The following is a 14,434-nucleotide window of genomic DNA, read 5'->3' on the forward strand; positions in this document are numbered from 1 at the left end:
CCAAGTTGCTCCTACTCTTCATGTTGGCGCTGTCACAGAGCAGATCAGACACGAAGCTGGCCAGCTGGCCCCAGACCTTCCTTGGCCAAAAAGGTGCTACCAAAAGCGGCAGCAAAATGGAACACAAATCTTGTTAGGCAACTACAACAGACCATCGGCAGCGACATGAGTTGCCCAAGGAGCTATACGAGGGGGTGATCTTTTGGGGGTCATAAATAGAGCTAGGCCTAGCCCGGAGTTAGGGCTAGAGAGCACACACATGCAACACTGCAAGAAAAATAGTTGAAGAAACTATAAAATAAGGTACTGAGTTCATGCCCTGGGAGGATATCGCCTGCCAATGGCCAGTTGCTTCTAATTTGGTTCTTATGCTTTGATCTCGTGACGCTTGTCATTGGGAAGTGTTTTCCCTGAACTACCAAGGAGGGAGATGGTCTGGAGGAGGAAAATTGCCGGCGACGCCAGCGATAATCAATTAACCTGGCTCACTGGGCAGTCTTTGGGCTGGAGTGCTGGCCCGTAGGCCCAAGGCCCGATCTTCTGGCCAATGATGTTGCTGATGTGCTATTGTTGGTGTTGCAGACTGGAGACTGGATACTGGATACTGGGGGGATATCCAATGGATTCGCCGCTGGTGTCGCCTCCCCACGAACTCGCTCTGACTGCGTTCTTGATGAAGTTTTCCGCTGACTTTGATTGCGGTTGGAATATTCCACCCACCCCCTCGAGTCCACCTCGAAGATTCTTCTCCTTTTTTTTTTCTTTTCAATTTTCCTTTTTTGCGGTTAACCTCGAAATGAGTCTCAAAAGAAAAATTTCCCATTTGCTTTTCACGGAAATCTCAAAAGAATCATTTTGGAAGGAAAACTCATTTAAATTTTTTCCTTTTTTTCTCTTTTTCTTTTTTTTTTTGTAATTTAAGGGAAAATGAATTATAAATGAAAGTTGGCTAAAAACTTGGCCAAAAACTTGAGTAAGATTCTTGGGAGATAGAAGAGCCTGTTTGGTTTGTGGGCGTGTCTGTGGGCGATTCTTCATCGCGTGCGACATTTGACTTTTTTTTTTTTTTTGGGTTTTTGGTTTTTATTTCTTTTTGGATGTTACCCCCACACTCCCACTTTATTGGCCTGTTTCTCTCCGGTTCCTGCCACTCTTCATCTGATTTTACATGGCACGTACCGCAGATTTGTTGTTTTTTTTTGTTTTTCTTCTGTTTTAAACAATTTATTGTAAGTTTTTGTTGTTTGGGTTGGTGGCTTGGAGATGGAAGGAAAGGCTTCTCGCCAGAGACCAAAACCGAGACGGAGACCGAGGCCCGAAACCAAAGACGGCAGCTGCTGGCCAGGCCAAGTCATCGGAGTTGGCCTCCACTCTTAAGTAGGTTAATTTTGACCGGTTTGTGTTGCTGCCCCAAACAGGAGAGGGTGCCCCCTTCCCCCTCCCGCGGAGAAAGAAAGAGAAAGAGCCAGGGAGGAAGAGAGAGAGTTTTCATGGAGAAAAGGAGACAACGGCGCATTTGGCTAACTTGGAGCTGTTGTCTCTGATGTTCCTGATTGACTGAAGACTGAAGACTGTAGAGTGAAGACTGGCGACTGCAGCGTAAAGACTGGTAACTAGAGTCCAAAGACTGTCTCCGAAGACAGTGGCATTTGCCTGATTAACCCAGGCCGGAGTCACTTTAATGAGGCAGCCACATGTCGCCTTTATTCCACAGAGCTCTCTTGGCTTTTTGATTTTAAATAAAAGGAAGCTATCTGTTGGAATTATTTCAACCAAATTTCCAGACACACTTTGGATTGTAGCAACCCGAAGAGACCTCCAGGAGACAGTCTTCTGATAGTAGTCTTCTGCTGCGATTTCTTTCTTCTGTTGCGGTCTGCTTGTGATGACTTTTACAATAATCACAATCATAATAATGATGTGGCACATTACCGGAGATGATCATGATGATCGGGTTGGTCAGCACAGCGTGGAAATGGAACAGTTGCAGTTGCAGTTGCAATTGGAGTTGAAGTTGAAGTTGAAGTTGAAGTAGTCTTGGCTCTTGGCTCTTGGCTTGAAATCATGTTAGAAATTTGAGACAAATTTCTTTGTCGTTGCTTTCAAATTGGCCTAACGGCAAAATCAATGGCTAAAACGGAATTAGAACGGAATGCCAAGGCCGGAACGGAACTTCTCATCGGGGAGTCCATGGACTGGAAGCTAAATAAAGTGAAAGACCAAATACCCAACAAATTGTTCAAGAAAAAGAGTACAAAGTCTGGTCAGGAATTGTTTAGATTCCTTGTGGAAGATGGTTCCCAGCTCAGGGCTAGTCCTCCTTCTCCTGGATTTGCATTCCACCTTCTTTATCGTGTTCTGTCATCCCACCTCCTATGTAGCCCCTAAGACCCCCACCATCCCTACCATAATCTATCCCTTTTGCTTGATTTATGGAGGCATTTGGATCACTCAATAAGCGACCTCTTCCCGGGGCCTTTCGACACTTTTAGGCCCCCAGTCCTGGAGGCCGATCTCGAGGAGGAGGAGGTCCGAGGAGGAGGAGGGTTTCACATATTTACATAGCCATCAGCCCAGTTAGCACTTGGCTGGCTGGCTGGCTGGCTGGTCGGCTTAACCCGCAAAAGGCCACTGGACCAAAGATGGCCTGGCCAAGGCGACAGAGGGTTAAGGCTGCCCACTGATTGGGAGATTGGGAGAGTGGTAGGGTTAAGAAGTGTACCTTTTCTTTGGCCAACAACATCAAACTAAAAAGTCACCGTCGTTTTGGCCTCGTTGCCTTAACAGGAGGAGGCAAAAAAAAAATAAGAGACTAGAACAGAAGAGGCACTGAGAGAAAAGGTCTGTTTCTAGATAGAAGACTATCTATAATATCTTTTAGGCCTAAACTCTTTTGAACTTGACTCTTGAGTTTCACAGTGCTTGGGCCACCGACTCCCAGACCAAGTCCACGTCCAAGTCCAAGTCCAAGTCCAAGTCCAAGTCCAAGTTTAAGACCAAGTGCCAGTCGAAGCTGAACTCCGTCACCGGTTATCTTTCTTGGCCAGAAACCAAGAGGCAAGAGTCGGCTTGGCCTGCCCCTTTAGCATAAAACATAAATAGCAACTGCATTCAAATGAGTCTGACAAACAAACTGAAACTGAGAAGCCACAAATCGAGGCAGGGCAGGGCAGGGCAGGACAGGGCGGACCAGGGCGGTGTAGTGGCGGCGTGGATGAAAAATGCAAATGCTTAGACCATGTTGGGTCTGGGCTGGGGTCTCTCTCTGCCAGTCTTCGTTTTCTTTTCTTTTTTTTGTATTTTGGGTCCAATCCAATCCTATCCTATCCTATTCTATCCAATCCACTGCACTCCACTTCACTTTACTCCACTCCTACTCCAGTCCAACTCCAGGCAGTCCAATCCAAATGGCTGAGTCGAGCGTGGGCAGCACCATAGATGGAGCCAAAGATGATGATGTCCATGTCCTTTAGCCGCATTTGGGAATTTGGACGGGTCGCTGTGTGCACCTCCAACTCCTCTAACTCCTCCATTGAGCAAATATTCAATAATTGCAATTATTTCTCTCTCTCATATTTAATGAAGCCTCCATTTGGAGTGATTTCCGACCAGTAATGAGACTCCCAGAGTTGCCGATTTGGTGCCTCGTTTATGGTTAAATTGCTAAATTTGGTGCAAACTGAGTCCATACTATCCAGAGGCCTTTCTTCAAGACTTTATCTGATTTGGGGGATTAATCCGAACTCGGTTTCTGGCTAATTGTTGGACGGAAATGGGTCAGGTCTCTCTTCGGTGAAAGACAGCGTCTGTCTCGAATCTTCCGTTTGGGCAATTAAACGAAGAACCAAACAGACTGTCAACCCTATTTGAATAAATGCCAAAATGTTCGACCAAAACGAATCCAGTGAGATTGGAAAAAGCGAGTCAAGTTCGGGGTCTTTCGAGGAAGAAAAAAGGAAGAAGCCGCCATCGAGGAGGAAGAGAGTGATGACAGACAGTCGGACTAGCTGGCTGGCTTTGTTGGCTTGTTGGGTTGTTGGCTTGTTTGCTGATTGACTGATGGGCCCTAAGTAACTGAAATTGCATAACATTCGCCTTTGTCCAGGCTCCTTCACTCCACTCCACCCGACTCCAGTCCAAATGCAATGGAGATCCTCTGGCTCCTCTGGTCTATTCCCGATGCGATTCGCTTTGGTTTTCATTCCAGCTCTTAATGCTAATCGAATGTCTCCCCGATCCGCTTTGGTCTGCTCCTGGCTTTTCCTTCTTTTTTCCTTCTGTCAGCCAAGTCAGCCAAGTCAGTCAGTCAGTCAGTCAGTTGCCTTTTTTCGCAACGAAGATGAAGTTGGCAGTCCGAGATGGAGCTCCAAGGGGATAAAAGCGGCCACCGCAGCCACTCCGTTTCATAAACTGGCCAAACAAATGAAAGCTGCCAGCCACCGTTGCTTCTGTTCTTCTGTTCTTCCGCCCCCCCCTGACTCTTTCTTCTCTCTTCTGCAATTCTTCTGCAAGAAAGCCTACTATTTCGGGGCTAACCCAACTTATCGATAGCCTCTCAGGGCAAGTCTCCCATTTGTTTCTAACCCAACTTATCGACAATCTATCGAAAGCTTTTGTTTAGTCTATCGATTAAAAATAAAAGGAGGCTCTGTTGTAGAGATTCTTTATTCCATTTTCGATCTATAACCAAAAAAACTGAAACAATTCCTTTGTTTTGAGGTTCTGTGAGGCGTTTCTTATGATTTATAACTCTGTCGAAGAACAGTCTTCTGGGGGGTTTCTGCTTTCTTTTTGGTAGAAACTGTACGTTTAACCCTCGGCTGGTGTTGTGGGACTGCCATAAATCAAAATCGTTCTCATAATCTGGCCTTATCAGCCTCCCATCAACGGATTTCTCCTGTCTTCTGCTGCTGTCTTCCACCGCCTTCTTTTACTTTCATGCTCGGCTAGCTGGGGCAGCTACTCTGCCGCCGAGTTGTCCATATTAGGCCGGAGATTATCTCATTGAGAGCTTTTCCCCCCAGAGGTGGGGGTTTCAGTTTAAAAAAAATGAGGTAGAGGGGGTACATTGTGTGACAATTTGTAGTCCACAATGCCTGGGCTTTGTGTTTCTTTTTTTTTTTTTTTTCATATTATCCCCCTGCCAGGTTGGAGACTTGTTGACTCCGTTACTTAGTTGGATTTTTTGCTTTTTTTCACTTTGCTGCTGGGCCGCAGGTCTGAGTTCTCTTCTTGGGCCCTGACTGCGGCTCTGGAAATTGCCCATAAAGTACAAAAATGTATGTGAATGGCCTTTGGCAACAAGCAACAAGCGGCAAGAGGCAAGAGGCAGCAACTTGAAGCAAGCCACACTTTTGTTGTTGCACGCAATTTGGAATTTATTTACACAATAATTGGCAAGCTGAATCAATACAGAACGCTCTCGGCTGACCACAAACAATAAATTAACAATTGCCACTTGAGCAGCCCGACCAGGACCAGGACCAGAACCAGGACCAGGACCAGGCCAAAATCATAATAATAAGAGAAGGAGGAACAACAGAGGGAGGTAATCGATAAATGTAATTGAAAATGAAGAAAAAGAACCAAGAACCATCATAACAAAGTTCCTTAATGGCCCATCGAATTAATCGATATCCACTTAACGATCGAATAAATGTAATTGCTGGTGTTGTGGCGGGAGTTAATCGTTTATCGATTGGCTTGCTTATTCATCGATTTGTTGTGAAATGAAATGAAAAGAGGAAGCGATTTTTGAGGTTATGAGGGAGTTGGAAAGCGGAGAGGCTTTCAAACGAAATCGTAGAATCGAATGGGATTTATGATTCTGCCTTTGGGGTGAAAACTACAAATAACCAAACACGAAAAGCCAACTTCCGCTTCCAGAGACTGGGGATCGTGGAGGAGAAAGAGGCTCTGGAGAAGCCAGTGAGATGGCCATGGCCTGATAAGCTCCGAGGTTGAGTCCCTGGCTCCGGGACCAAGGCATTTCTCAGATACCAGCCGCAGATATATCCCAGAGACTTCCTCATAGTTCGAGGAGGAAAAAAAAAAGCACCAAGTGCATAACTTAATTAGTGCATGGACAATGACCGAATCTTTGGGGAGGCTAGGCCAGGCCAGGCCAAGCCACAGATTTATCGATAACTATCGATTATCGCCGAGGCATGTGAGAACTTGTGGTAACGCCCTGTGGCGGAAAATGGCCGGAAAGGCGGCCCCCAAGCCCACAAGACAAGCCCAGGGAAAAGGCGAATTAAGAATTAAGAAGACAAAGACAAAATTAATTGCAATGACAGGAGACTGCGACTAAGAAGACTAAGAGTAGAGAAGTCTGAGAAGCTAGAGGAGAAGGTGCGGCTAAGACCCACTCGATTGGAAGGCATCTCATGGCATTCGCATCAGAAATCCTTAGGCGGCAGATCAGATAAATTAGAGAGACGGAAACAGGCACCGAGAAAAATGACCACAGCTCCCATTTAAATCGAAAGCTATTGTTTCAATTGCTTTTCTTTCAAGTGTAGACTTCAGTCTTCTGTTTTTTTTCATTCTGTTGAGAAGCAAACCATTTATTTGTCAGAAGCAGTGGCCAACTTAATTGTCGAAGAGTCGTCAAGGCGGCCTCAAACAAATCAAAGCGTCCAAATGTGTCTGCGATCCGCCCAAGGACCTGCCCTGCAACTCACAGCCCACTACCTCCAGCCCCCAGCCACCTCCGTTTGGGGGCATTACTCAATGTCACCAAGGAGTATTGGAGGCTGGGCGGTGGATGCCGCCAAAGCGCTTTGCGTTGATCGTCAATTAGTTACACTAAGCCGCCACGGGACAATTTATGGCTGTTGGCGATGGCCAGGGAAATCACTCACGACTCACGGGGAAAGGTGGAGTTTAAGCTTGCCTTGGAGATAGGGAAGACTGTAAGACTCTTAAAATATGGTTAATAAGTTACCTTAAACCGAGTGTTAGGGGCTACTTGCTATAGCTGATGATAAAGTGAAGAAAAGCTTTTGGATTTAAGAAGCCTACCATCTCAATTAGAGATGGTAGCCTTGCGTGTCACGCACTCATCGCTGGAACAACAAAGGCAGAGCTAAATAATTGTGATTTGCTGGACAGAAGGCGAGTGAGTCGAGTCGAGGGTGCGCATTAACGAAGAGATCCCCAGATGGATGGACGAATGCAATGGGCAGCCAGTCAGGGACCCGTCTGAGTGACTAATTGCCGGCCGATTGCTCGACCACCTTAAGCCTATAAATAGAAGCAGACTCTTAGACTCTCAGACTCTTAGACTCTTAGCAAAAAAAAAGCGCCAAGCTGCAATGATGATTAGAGTTAGATTGGATTGGGTGAGGATTCATTCTCGCTGGCACCTCGCCATCTCCCTCAACTTCGGATCAACTTGAGGTTCAACTCGAAGCCCGAAACTCGAAACTCGAAACTCGAGGCTCGTTGGATCCAATCCACCTCAGAACTCAACAGTCAACAGTCAACACCTGCCTTGATTTGTGATCGCAATTACAGCGGAAGACATAAAATACCCGAGTCCGAGTCCGAGTTAACCCGGAGTTCACTTCATTTGGCCCCGGTTGGTTGGGTTTCCCTTCCATCTTACCTTCTATGTTAGCTTGGATGCCTTGAGCTTTTCGTCTAATTCTGATTCCGATTCCGATTCTTTTGCGATTGCAGCGGACTGGCTGGATGGCTGACTGGCTGGCTGGCTTGGCTCTCGAAGCGGTCTGCAATGAGGGAAGAACAAAAAGAATTTGTTTTCTGCTTAGATAAGATTTGATTAGAATTTATTTTGTAGTTGGACAGCCCATGAAGGGAAACTATTCTGAGAATCCTCAGAGCTCTAATCCGCGTCATAATCCATGCTTTTGTTTGGAAGAATTTATTAGGAAGCTCGTCAGTCGGCTTGGGCTTTCAACAAATTACAGAAAGAGGTAAAGTGAAGAGCTCAGCGATGATCCCAATTCCCCGCATTATTTCTGGCCAAGATAGCTCTTCAAGATCGGTTCAGGCCTAAGATCTGGAGGAGAGATCTTCGAGTAGAGTGTTTTCTCTAACGGATCGCACACTCCACACACCACACTCCACCTGAAGATGTAGCTCGGAGTTGGAGGCTGAAAACAATGCCACTTAATTATAACATATCTTGGCCTCTTCATCTCTTCCCCCCTCTTTGTTATACCCCTCTCCCCATAATCCACTTCTTGATATTAATAACAGAAAATGCACTTTCCAGTCAAATGATGTTGAAAACGAGTTTCCAATCGATTTGTGATGCTGCCGTTGCTGTTGCTTCTTCGTTTATTGTTATTTTCTCTCCTCTTTTTTTTTTTTTTTCGTTTAATTTAAGCCACTTTTTTGAGGGGTGGAGAGGGGGGAGGTAGGGAGGTGCTGGCAAAAGTTAAAAAATGAAAATTCCATTTGGGGCTAGGCTCTGTTTCTATTTTGTTTTCGAGCTTCCATTCAGATTTCCAATCTGATTCCAAATACTGATTCCCATTCTGGTTCTTCGAGAACATGTTTTTTCCTCCAAGTGTGTGTTAGTGTGTGTGTGTGTGTGTGGTGTGTGCGTAACGGTATCTACTAGTAGCTAGGCAGAGATACAAAGATATAAAGATACACGGATACACGGCTACCGATAGAGCAGAGTCCGTTTTGAAGAGCAGCCAGAAGAGCTTCTTCTGCTGCATCTTCGTTGTTATTGGGAGGAACCTGCAACCACCCCCGCATGTGCCACACTTGCTGCCACACCCAGCAGAGCCACCAGAGCCACCAGAGCCATCAGAGCCATCAGATCCATCAGCAATTGTTGCAAGTTGGTGGAAAGTGCAAAAGGAAAATGCCTCTCATTGTGGTCAAGTCGAGTCGGTTTTCCAGTTCACTCGCCAGTTGCAAGTTGCCAGTTGCTAGTTGCAAGTTGCTAGTTGCAAGATTTGCATGCAACATGCTGAGTAATTAAAACAACAGCATGGGGCCAGCAATTAAAGTGGAGTATGGGAGAGTGTATGAATAAATGATTACTTGACCGAATTGCAGTGGGCTCGAGCCATAAAACAAAAGACTTAAGACACAAACGCGACGGCGACCGCTGGCCAGGGAAAGCGAGAAAGAAATAAATAATCATTCTCATTCAAATGAAATTGCTCTGCTATGCAAATGCAAATGATTTCGAAGCATTCAAGTGCAACGTGCTCTGCTCCGGATTCTCCAGAAGACCGACCTCTCTACCAGAAACTAGAAAGAATGGTAATGAATAGGAAAGCACAAAGGCAGAAAATCAGAAAAAAAACAGAAAATTAAGAAAATCTGAAAAGAAAGAACATTTGCACACTCCAAAAACACACTTTCCACCGCCTACCTCCCTTCGAACTCTTTAGTTTCTTTAGATTCTGGTGGCATTTGCATACGCATGACGTTCGTAATTAGCCCTTTTTGTTGTAAACTCATTAAGCCAACAACGAACTAGCAACTGGCAACTGGCAACTAGCCCCACCAATCGGACCGAAAAGCCCCAAGTCTATGAACCTAATGGGCGGCACTCACGCACCACCACCACGTCAAGTGCAAGATGGTCAAGTTTTTTATTTTTATTTTTTTAAACGAAAACTTGAAACTGACACTGGCCATTTGTTGGAGAAATGGGAACACTTTCACACGTTCTTCAGATCTGTAGTCTTTTCTTTTTATTTCTTTTTTTTTTTGGGGATAGAAAAAACACTTAACCCTGAGAAGCCCAAAAAAGTTAAGATGAAGATGAGTCTGTCGGCTCTCTATCAATCAAGTGTAATTTATACGAAAGGGAATGGATCCCTATTATTATACTCATGAGTTTGAGTGCTGAGAGGCTCTTATTCATGAATCTTGGCAAATGAATCGTTCTCATTCATCATGCAATGCAGCTTAACTCAAACTCTACCACTCAGTTGGCTCCAAAAAACAATCAGAATTCAAATTAGCATTCATTTGGAACTGGGCCAGGCATTCATTACGATTCGATTCGATTCGATTCATTCACTCGCTCGCTCACTGGCTGATTATTCACCATTTGAGTGCATTCGCTTAGTGGCTTATTGCCATTTTCCCGGTGAATAATAATTTAATGGCCCAATTTTTAAATGGAAGGAAAGTTTCTAGAGAGACTACCTTATAGAGGTCTTCTATTTTCGTAGCTCCCATTCAGAAATAGAAAAAAAACAAGACTAAGCCGAGACTCAGAATCGGATACGAATGGTTGGCCCACATTCTCGTGACTATTTTCTTTCCATTTCTCTTCCATTGGAGGTATAATATGGCTTATAATGCCAGATATGGTCTCTGGAGGGTGTCTCTATAGGTAGGCCTGTAAACAAAACAACCGTTCGAATAGCACAGATTCCGTAGCACTCTTTCCGTAAAAGAAAACGAAAAGATTTCAGGTGGAACGACCGAAAAAAAAATACACAAAAAAATACAAAAAAAAGAAGATGAACAACAAACACAAGTGTCATCGTCGGCGTCATGATGAGATCACATAACGATAGATGGATAGGTGGAGTGGAGAAGTCCCCTTCCTCTCTATAATGACGATGGTGATCTGGTGTAATTACCATGGCCAAGACGCTGAAACCGATGCGATTTGGAGCAGTTTTCGTTTTATTGCCAAAAAGAGAAACTAAGAACGAGCCGGGCAGCTACGGTCTCTATGGTCTTCAAGGCCAATTGGTTTTCGAGATCTTGAGAGGATCGGGAGAAGAGAGATGGTCGGGTCTACAATATGTAATGACTTCTGGAGAGCGGCTTGAGGGGCCATGTGAGCTCCACTCCAGAATCATCACTCCGCCACTTGTTGCCATCGTTTTGGCCATCACTCCATGGCCATGTCCATGTCCATGTGCCATGTCTTGGCCATTCAACAGGGCCCTCGAAAACTCCCCGAAGTGGGAGTGGATCTGGCGAATCTCGAGACTCTCAAGAATCTCTTTTCTTCTCAATTGTGTGTTGTCATGCGTCTAGCCTCGAAAGAAAAACAAAACAACAGGTGCACACAAAAGCCCAGAAGACACCAATTGGTAGAAGAATTCACCCAGCTGACCCACTTAGTTAGCCCCCAAAAAAAAAAAGAGAACCAAGAGTGGCAAGTCAAGCGGTAAGCGGCAAGCGGCAAGCGGCACAAGCCAAAAACAAGGCCAAGAAGGGGCGGAAGGGGGCGGGCAGCTAATGAAATCTGAGATGCTAATGAGTGGGGGGCTGCTGGTGACGCAGAGGAGGTCTCCATTATCTAATCGATTGTCAGTCTGGCGAGCGATTCTTTTTGGCCAAAAGCTGATATGATAGCCGTTAAAACAGAGATGTCTCAGGGGCAGAAGACCGCTTTCCCGGCCACTCATCATCATCATCATCATCATCATCTCAATCAGAGCGAATTCATTCGTTTCATTTGGAATTTAAAATTAGTCGACTTGCCACACCACCTCCCGCAACCGATTTCCGCTCTAAACTGGGCCAAAAATAATTCTTTCTGTGTGTGTGTGAGTGAGCTCCCCCCTTTTAACTAATTTTTGGGTCAACTTTGAACACGCATTGGCCAGAAAAAAAAAAAAAAAAAAAGAGAAATGGTCAGTGCGGCGAAATAAGTTGAGAGTTTAAAGTGGAAATCTGTCTTTAATGAGGAGAAAATCAACGTGATGTTGATGTTTTTGTTAACTTTTTTTCTTTTACCCATTTCTTCGTTTGAAGTCTTCAAGTCTACAAGTCTTCAAGACTACAAGTCTTCCAGTCTTCAAGCCAATTGATGGATTGCGAGAGTCTACTTTTAATGATGTTGCTGCAGCAGTTGATTTGCATCCAAGGCACCGAGACATTAATTGATGTTGGGATACTAATGCTAATGCTAATGCCGATGCCCATGCCCATGCCCCTTAGGGTTCGGCAGGGGGTTTTTGTTCTTTCTTTCTGGAAGTTAGTTAGGCTTTAAAACGTTTTCCCGCCTTTTCCACCGCCTGCAGGTTTTTGCAGTTCCAGGTTCCATGTTTCAGGTCCCATTCTCCCAAAAAAAAAACATGGCATTTTTAATGGCCCCTATTCCAGTACTCCACCTCTTTTGTTTCTCTACTGTTTTTTTTTTTTTTTTTTTTTTTTTTTTACTTTTTTTACGATTCGATTATAAAAGTATAACCCCTAAGCAGTGGACTGGGAGAGGTGGGTTTTATGCAAGATTATTACATTATTTCCGGGCGCAGGAAAAACAATAAACTTTTCTGACTACCCGACTACCCGACTGACTACGCATTAAACGAGACGCCGGCTGTTTATATATTATATTATATATATATATATATCTGGTGTTCTGGGTTTGGGCTTTGGGGCGACAGGTTGTGTGTCGCCAGTATCTGTTTCTTCACAATTCTGTGGCAGAGTTCTTGTGCTTTTTTTTTCTTCAGTTTTTTTTTTTAATGCGTTTCTCATGCTCTTGGACCGTTGCTTTTACAATTTCTCTGTCCCGCTCTGGCACTAAATGCTTTCCTAATGAATTGGGTGACCATACCGCTGACAGCAACGGTGGGTAATAACGGTTAATTGCGTTAATGACTTTAACAGAAAATATAAAGCGCAGCAGCAGCAGCAAGGGGCAAAAAAAAGCGGCTAAAAAGCATTAAATTGGCCAGAAAGAGATAGGTCGCTGCGAGTGCATTTTCCAATGAAATTGAAAATGTTGCAAGTTCTGCAAATAAACAGAGCCACGCCCCCTTATTTTTATTAGTCATGGCCATGCATAATGTCTCTTTCGTTCAGGAATCACTTTTCATGGAATTCTCGCGTCAAGTTCGTTGCCTAAGTCTTTTGATTTTCGGCGTAGAAGGCGAAGGAAAAGCGACAAAAGGGGGGGAGGAAAAAAAGGAAAATGTGGCTGAGCAGGTGACAATTGGCCAGGCAAATAAGGGAGAGAGGTAAGAGAGAGAGGGGGCACTTTTAGCCTGGCCAAGAGACCTCCTGGACGGGCCAACTCACTCCGAAGGTGTCACTTTTGACGACCAGCCAGGAGGAGGCTATCATCGCCGCAACAATGCCGATGATGATGACGATGAAGCTGGGGAGGAGTGATAGAGGTATAAAAAAAAAAAAAGGAAAACAAAAAAGAGAACGTAGAAGAGGGTAAAGGGTATAGGAAGAGAGACATGACATGCCAAAGAAGAAAAGAATGGCCAGAAGAGGAAGCTGCGAACGCGGTTTTCAAATGCCATTTTTCTTTAGATTGGTTTTCTTCTTTTTTCTTTATTTTATTTTTCTTATTTATTTTCTTCATGGGAGAAGTATAGAAGAATCTCAAGACAGTTAGAAAAATAGAAAAAAAGTATAATTTCTTCTTCTTTCTTCAAGATCCTTAAAATTTTATTAAAAGATTCCAAAACTCTTAAGCTAAAATTTCAAAATCTGATATCCTTTTTCGAAAAATATTGAAATTTAGACTCTGAAACGTATTATCCTTTTTTTGGTTTCAATTTTGAACACAATTTGCCAATTATGGTGGGTTTTCCGGACACTTTTCGATTTCAAAAAAATATTTCAAAAAAAATATTAAAGATTTTGTCACTTTTGAGATTTGATCCTGGATCTTACCTTCTTTTTTTTTCAAAAGATTATTGCACAGTTTTCCAGGCTTGGATTTAATCCTTTTGTGAGTGTTTCTCAACTTTTTAGCTTTTCAGCTTTTCCGTTGCACTTTCACAGTTCTTTATCGTGGGTTGGAAGGAAGGAGGATTTTCTTTTGTTTTTTTTTTGTTTATTTGGGATGTGTTCACTTGTTGTTGTTGTTGGAGTTGTTTGATGCACTTGCTCGATTCGCAGCGAAGGATTTCTTTTTTTTCACACACGCGATTAAAAAACAAAAAAAAAAAATAAAGAATTTGTCCACACTGCTGCGACTGCTGCTGCTGCTATTGCTGCTGCGGCTGGTGCTGCGTTGCTATTGCTGCTGATTTTTTGAAGAATCAGGGATATATATACTATATTTGTATATAGCTGGTGATGGTGGAAAGCGAGAGAGGCAATGGCTGCTGTTGGCGGTCGAGCGCCACTTTTATGCCTTTTCTTCGGCAAGAAGAAGAACGGTCTTCCCCAGAGAGTCGCAATCAAGAGAGAGAGAGAAAGAACAGAAGACCCCATCATCAGTGGCCATGGCAGTGGCAGTGGCAGTGGCAGTGGCAGCAGCAGCGGCAGAGGCAGAGAAAGCTACGCCAGCAGCGAGCCCCATTTCTACTTGCACACACACACACACTAACAGAGAGAGAGAGAGAGTCATACACGTACACTCACACGCTCCAACGATCTTGCAAGAAGTAATAGAGAGAGAGCGGCTGAGAGAGCCCCCCAAGTCAGAGAACTCTCCCCACTTACAACGCTCTTCAAGGAGAGTGGGAGGTGGGTAGCATTGAACTTGAACGCAGCC

General features: G+C 44.3%; 1 protein-coding gene across 1 annotated transcript in view; it reads right to left on the bottom strand.

The window, feature by feature from the left end:
* Positions 1–14,069, bottom strand: part of LOC6504667 — a 31,734-nt gene extending 17,665 nt beyond the window's left edge. The window contains exons 1-2 of the mRNA XM_001966407.4: positions 13,606–14,069; positions 7,613–7,736 (exon numbers count right to left, since the gene is read on the bottom strand). The gene's annotated coding sequence lies outside the window, so the exon portion shown is untranslated. The remainder of the gene's footprint in view (positions 1–7,612; positions 7,737–13,605) is intronic.
* Between the last annotated feature and the right edge of the window lie 365 nt (positions 14,070–14,434).

Source organism: Drosophila ananassae, chromosome XL (assembly GCF_017639315.1).
Source record: "Drosophila ananassae strain 14024-0371.13 chromosome XL, ASM1763931v2, whole genome shotgun sequence".
In the NCBI taxonomy this organism is placed as follows: Eukaryota; Metazoa; Arthropoda; class Insecta; order Diptera; family Drosophilidae; genus Drosophila; species Drosophila ananassae.